The sequence below is a fragment of the Papaver somniferum genome, unplaced genomic scaffold, assembly GCF_003573695.1.
Source record: "Papaver somniferum cultivar HN1 unplaced genomic scaffold, ASM357369v1 unplaced-scaffold_128, whole genome shotgun sequence".
Taxonomy (NCBI): domain Eukaryota; kingdom Viridiplantae; phylum Streptophyta; class Magnoliopsida; order Ranunculales; family Papaveraceae; genus Papaver; species Papaver somniferum.
In genome coordinates, this window is record NW_020621936.1 from 5,026,445 (window position 1) to 5,033,910 (window position 7,466).

Below are 7,466 nucleotides of genomic sequence, written 5' to 3' on the forward strand. Positions count from 1 at the left end.
TCAACCTTACCTCCCTTATTCAAGTACTCATCATCCCTCTTATGAACCAAATATTCTTGCTCAAGCTCTCTGGAACACTCAACATCCCTAACATATGTGTAAATCATATGATTTCCAACAATATGCCTATGATACAATGCATTCAAACTATACACAAACCTACGTATATTTTTCTCTTCAGTATCTACCAAGTGGGGTACAAACATCGACAATCTTGAGTATTCAATCTCATACTCCGTAACGAATAAAAGTACCATGCTTAAATGAAAGAAACTCCTTCTCCTTAAAATTTTGAATACTCTGGGGGAAATATATGTCATTGTTATTACCTAAAAATTACTTCTATGTAAAACAAATGCACCACTGTTGTACTTTCTTTTTAGGTTCGAAAATAAAAATTGAACAGGAGAAACCTAAACCACGAAAGCAGCCGTTTCGTCCTGCTTCGGTCACGAGGAAAGGAAGATGGGTTGATCTTAGGGGAGGGAAGCATTAAAGCTGAAGAAATTGCAGTGGTATTGAATTGTGTATTGGGTGTTGAACTATGAAGAATAACAGAGCTTTTGAGTATGGAAACTTGTTCTATATTCTGAAAAATCTAAGTAGCCTATTTATAGTAGTTTGGAATGCACTGCTTTTCTCGTAAGTAGTTGAGGTAGTGAGGTTGTGGAAAGATAAAGAACATGGATATGATGAAGGTAAGGTGAGATATTTTAGGTAAGTTTATGGAAACCCCCTTTTTGCAGTATCCATTATCTCTCCAAATGCTTATAACTTTCACCACTACTTGTAAATTTTTACATGGGGTGTTGGTACGCCACATGTTGATGTAAACCACCAGACCAATACTCCATAAAGAATTATGAGCATGTTTTTATATGCCATAAAAATAACATTCCAACAACAACAAAAGGTCGTATAACGCGTTATACAATCAGCAGTGTTTCTGTTTTTTTTTTTCCAATTGGCCCTCCCCAGTCCCCACTGTGACAACCGTGTTCTAGTATCAGGCTTGAGAGGGTGGTCAAAAGTGTCCAAAGCCCAGACTAAATGTTAATTCCTGCGACAGACAATTCAGTACGTCCCAGTGAAAAAATTACGAAAAGTGGGCTAGCCTAGTTAAGGTCAATGGATCGATTCTCCCCCGCGGAATGTGTCCAAAAAAAAAAATGGATCGATTCTCCTCCTCTCTACTACTACTAGACTAGAGTTTAATATGAGAGAAAAAATGAATTGAAATGCTTGAAGGGCTACCTTCCGACGACTGACAAAATTGGAAGATAGATAACATATCAATATGCCAGTAATAGGCTTGGGACGAATTCTACATGATGTAACAAGAAACTGCAATGGAGTTCGATATTGTCCCACCCAAGCAATAGACAGTGAGCAGGCGAAGGCAAAAGCTCTTATGGAGGCAATTTGCACCTGTAGTGTGACTGCAAAATGTTATCATGGCTGTTAATGGCAATCAAGAGGCAGCGAAATGGACTACACGGAACATAGTAGATGCTAATTTAATTTTGTTGCCGAGCTCTGATAGTTGGTTGTGCACTTATGTACTTACAGACTCGCATCACGTATAAGATGCCTTGACTAGATATGCAGTTAATTTAATTAGATAAACACAATGCAATGACTTGATGCCCAACAACAAGGACATACTCCGCCGCTGCAATCCTTGAATACTCCACCAACAGCTTGACAGATTCAAGACCAAAAAAAAACTCCTTTATATGCATCAACTGTTCACAAACTCCGCCTCTGCCCTTGAATACTCCAACAGCATGACAAAAAGCTAAAACTATCAAATTGGTATATATATTTCTTGCCTAAAATCAAAAGACTTGACACCCTCGAAATAAGGCTCTATATCTTTATCTGGGAAGAAGGAAGAAACTACCACGCGTGGAAAAACGACTGACAACTGTACCATCGAGAGACATAAGAGGTTTATTAATTACAGATGAGTTATGGTATAGATGGACTGCTAATTGTTCTGCACATCATCGATCACTTGTAGGTAAACTGAACATGAATGAGATACCGCATTCGAATCTGATCCACATTGTAGACAATGTACTCGTTGTGCAACAAGTCACCCTGTATTGTAAAATAATAAAGATAAATTTGTTTCATGGACCAAAAAGTATTAAGTTTTCAAATAACAACGAATTGGAAGTAATATTAACAAAATGTTGAAAATGAGAGCATGGTACCTTTAGGTCTGGCTGCTTCTTTGTTTTCCCAAGTGGCACTACAATACCATCCTCAAGTGTCTCCAACTCTGAGGGATCTGGTGCAGTTGAACCAACCCCTTTTGTGCTGCAACATATATTTCACATAAAAGTACTAGTTGTCATAATGACAGATGGAACGCTTAACAGGCCAGGATCACTCACTTCACAGTTATTCATTGCTTATTCATACTGAAAGGGCATAATCTAAGTTTCTGCTGCGGTGATTCGAGTGATGATTTCCATATGAATTGTAATAAGGATAAAATGCTATGTGAATTGTATACATGAAAGAAAGAACAAAGAAAGAACAAAGAACGAACCTTAGCTTCCCTGTTGGCAACTGATCAGCGTTATGATTTCCATATGGTAGCTCAGCCATCTCACCCAATGCGACCTGCCAACAAGAAGGTTAGCAAATGCTTGCACTCTCAAGCCTTTTGGCACAAAGCGTGAATACATAGATGCAATTGCGAGGAAAAATAAGTATCCTGGGCGTGTTAGATGTTTTTTGGTAATTTCGCTCCCACCATAGATCAAGTACTACCTTTGTTTCAAAATAATAGGCTGGTTTCATGTACAAATTATACATGAAACCAGCCTAATTTTTTGAAACGGAGGGAGTATTAATAAGGTATAAAGTAAGAAAACAACCTCACGTAAAAGAAGCACCCCGTCCCTAGATGACGGAGACGAACAGCAACAATTTGCACTTTTTGAGAACATATCAGCAAAATAAACCCCTTTACCGAACATGTAACCTGATAACGGGGCTTCTGGAGGAGCAATGCGTAATCCTGTTTTGAGGCAGAAGAAAGAATGTGGAAGAGTATGACTTACCATTTGACCTCGATGAGAACCATCAATGGTTAGTTGACTTGATTTAGCTCAAATGTGGCAACAAAGAAAACATTTCCTTCATTTATTTTGAAACGAAGTAATATCCGTTGAAATGTTAAACAGGAAAAAGCTTAAGACTTACCCTGTGATAGAATACCAGTCCAGATAGTAAGTCGAGAACCATGCCACAAAAGCATTCTGTTTTGGGCGTTAGAGAACTGCATAGAGAGATAAGATGAGTTGCAGAAGCAAATGAGCTTCTACAAGCAATCACAAAACCAATCCAAACATTTCAGAAGTTCTCTTGGGAAGAATGACATGTACCTTTCTGAAAGATTCTTCTTCACACTTCCTGGATATCCTAAATAACTGAACTATATCAACAGTATAGTCTGAATGTACGTTTGCATGAGTATTCTTCAAGTACTTCTCTATCTACACCCAAAAATTACAGGTTCAAATTAAAGAATAAATGCTACCTGTAGAGCTTATGCAAATGGAACCATTGAAAAGATAGAACCAATTGATGTTATTTTTAATACTGATAAACGGCTAGCCATATTATTCAATTTAACCAGGTAGAGTTTTACCAAAGTGTAATCCTTTGAATCAGCTTCAATCGCATGCAAATTGCACTGGAGGCGATTGTAAAGGGAGTATAGTGGATATCCCTGTTCGATGGACAAAGCAGAAACATGGATTATTGCATATAAATGTTTGGTTTACTGAATATCCATTTAACAACATACCTTCATGTCATCGTTATCGTTTAACAACTTAGTCGCAAGCTCAATTTCACCGAGGGCTTCAACCTTTATGAACACAAAGGCAATTGTTAATTCAAAATGGGTGTAGCTTCAATCAGCAATAAATATAAGCTTAAGAAGTTCATAGCAGATATTAAAAAAATTCAATACCATTTCTATCTTGCTTTTAAGTTTTTGCGGTGTGTCGATAATAAACTCCGCTGTCATGATTTATATTCAGTAATTAGTAACTATTATGTTTAAATATTACAATAAAAAATGGCAACAGCAAGAAAGACCATGTTCCAGTAAAAGTGTCTCACAACATTATATAAAACTTTTGGAATACAACAGTGTCTAATTTGTAAATACAAGACCATATATAGCAGTATGTAACTTGTTTGAGAGAAAATGCAATTCTAGCCAAAAAGAAACTTACACATATTTTTGAAAGCGAAGTGATGATGGATAACAGTGTAGAAGGCTCTGCAACGAGACCACCAGACAATAATGAGAAGTTTAATAATAACAATAACTGGAACTACTATTTTAAAATTCAACGTTATTTAGCAGATGCACATTACATAACCTTGAACGGTAGTCAAATGCTTACCCACTCAATCGCGCAAGTTCTTCAGTATCAAGGTTAGCAGTGATGGCTTCTGAAATGCTCTTCAAGGCCTTGTATCCCTGCACGAGTTCAAATAGAGATATTTTAGTGCGGACATGTGGGATCAGAACTCGATTTAGGCAACTTTTTCTATATATTGTAAGTAATTAATCAAATGGAATACCTCTAAAATGGTTAATTTGCTTAGCTTATCAAGAGGCAACTTTTTAGCATTGTATCCTGAATAAATTACAACAGTTTGCTCAAATACGCACAGGAAAACAAAAGAGAGCTCAACAAAAGACTAAGCACTAACAAGGAGGAGAACATAAGGTGTATATCATAAGGAGAACATAAGGTGTATATTATGATCCTATTTCCATCATCTGGAGTTCCATCATGCTGACATTACAAATGAGAGAGATAAACTTAGCAACGCGAGATTCCAGTTTTGTCTCTCGTGGTTAAATTGAAGAGTAGTTATTGAGCCTCTGTGGAACCAGAAATAATCAAAAGAGTGTACCCGAGAATCTTGAACTTGGAAATTTGATGAATGATACTGATTTCATTCAAGAGCAACAACGAGAGAACACACTAAATAGGATGAATAAACTCACAACTGATTTATTTCGTGGTTCTTTGCTATCCATTTCAAACCAAGTGTAGAATTTCGAGTGACAAACAAAATTATTGCGAGCAGACCACAGATTTTTTGTCTTATCGTAAAACCTTTGTTTGAAATCCTGAATAGCATCATCTCTGTCGGTGAATCCCTGAAACTTGTTACTGCCTCTGGCTCCAACTCGACCCCATCTAGTGAAAACTATGAAATCTCCACCATTGTCTGATTCTGCATTAGTATTAATACCACAAATAAAGTTAATAAGAAAAAAAATACCACATTCACCAGACTTGATTCTCCCCAGCACACAAAAAACAGAAGTTTGATAGATAACAATTGGACAACGAGAAATAAATGAGGATGGAGGAGAAGAAGAAGAAGTTATACCAAGAGCCTGAATCACGTAGAAGTTATTTGTTTGTTTCCACATTGCATCATAGATTTCACCTCCCTGTATAAATATGAAACAAAAGAAATTTTGAAGCTGAAAGTGAATAAGGAACCAACACTATAACTTTTACTAAGAAATTAGGGAAAAAGAATACCCCGTGAACCTTATTAAACAAAGATTTTCAACAACAAAAAATATTAACTTACATGCTCCAGTACATGATATTTGGTCTTATATCCTTCTGGGAGATACTGATCCAAGACCGGACCATCTTTCTTGGTGGCTTTAACCAACTTTTCCTCTTTCACCTCACCCACTTCATAAATTAAATCAAGAAATTCCCAAATTCAATCAAACACACACACACACACACAAAATTCACATTGATTTTGAGTCAATTCAATGTAAGACAAACGCAACATTGTTAGAATCAAATCATCTTTCTATATCTAAGCAAACACAACTCCAAATTTCATCTCCACGACGAAATCAACAAACATAGAATTAAAATTGAAACAGTACCTTGAGTAATCAAACCCGAACACTTCAAATCTGAATAAAGTCTCTTAAATACTTCTTTCACAGAAACCTCATCACTGTCTTGAAATTTCCTCGCTCTCTTTCTACCACTTTTATCGGTTCCTAGTACATCTAAATCATTAGCTGATTCTGTTTTTTCTTGTCTCCCTCTGCTGAGTTCTTCTTCAAGTCTCTTAACCTTAAATCAAAAGGTAAAAAACAAGAAAAAAAATCAACAACAAAATAATCCACGGATAGAATAGAGAGAGACAGGAGGGGGTTTCACATACCAGTATTGGTTTAGTGCCTGAAGCATCTAACCTCGTTTGGTCAGTTCAGCTCGGAGTTGATGTACTTTGAGCTTGCTAACCATGGCTCTCTCTTCTCTTCTTGTCTTCTCTTCTTCTCTTCTATGTGTGCGTGGAGAGAAAGAAAAAAAGGGTTTTCAAGGTCTCATAAAGCGTGTCTGAGGAAGAGAGGGAAACGTTGTTCGTAAATTTGAGGGTGTAACGGATGTCATTAGAGCACTATCCGAATCCGAATCCGAATCTGAATCCGAAAATCCTATATGCTATCCGAATTCAATTCGAAATCCAAACATATGTTTATTTTTTATTTACTAAGCAACACCACACGTGCGATGCACATGCTGGAATTTGATTCTTTAAACAACACCAAATTCGATGATGATTAAGAAAAAAAATTTAATATTCTTGTTTGTACTCATTACGTAGGTAATTCAAAGAGCTTTCCAAATATATTAATTTTGTAAAAATCCGATGTGTATTTTGGAAGATATCTAAATTTTAAATTTTTTGACCTATTTTTAAAACAATGGCATTCCTGTGAATATATACAAACATTGATTCAATATACATTTTCACTCTTGTGAATACATATGCATAGTAGTGGTTGATATTTAAGGTCATATTAGTAATATTAGGTTGACACCAAAAATAAGGCTTCACCAAAAAGGGGTCTTTTCTTTATTATAGTAAGATTTTTGTAGTAATTACTGTCTAGTCCAAAAATGGGATGCCCGGTTACTGTGTAGTCCACCACCAGAACAGAATTATCCGCTGGTCCAAAAACTTTTGGACCAGTTTTTTTATTCTCTAGTCCAGCCACGTGCGAATGACACGAAATCCTTTTTTCAATATACCAAACATGCCCTTCTGCAACTGTATATAACAGGAAATCAATTTTCGACTGAAACATCTTTCCTCTTTTTTTTTTCTTCATCTCATATTCATCTCTCGCTTCTCTGCTGTTGCGTTTTTTGTGTGTTCTCGCTCTGTTGCTGGTAGTGTCTTTCAATTAGGTTCATCTCAGCTTCGAATTAGGTTTATCAGAGATTTCAACAAGGTATTTACTGTAATCATCTTGCTCTGCTGCTGTATTGAAATCGTGATGAATAATTAGGTTTATTCTGATCTGATTTCTATCAGAATAATTGTCTATGACGTACATTGTTATCTTTCTTTTATGTTTTCAGTTTTTA

General features: G+C 36.2%; 1 pseudogene; it reads right to left on the minus strand.

The window, feature by feature from the left end:
- Positions 1-1,534: 1,534 nt before the first annotated feature.
- Positions 1,535-6,338, minus strand: LOC113331844 (annotated as a pseudogene).
- Positions 6,339-7,466: the final 1,128 nt, after the last annotated feature.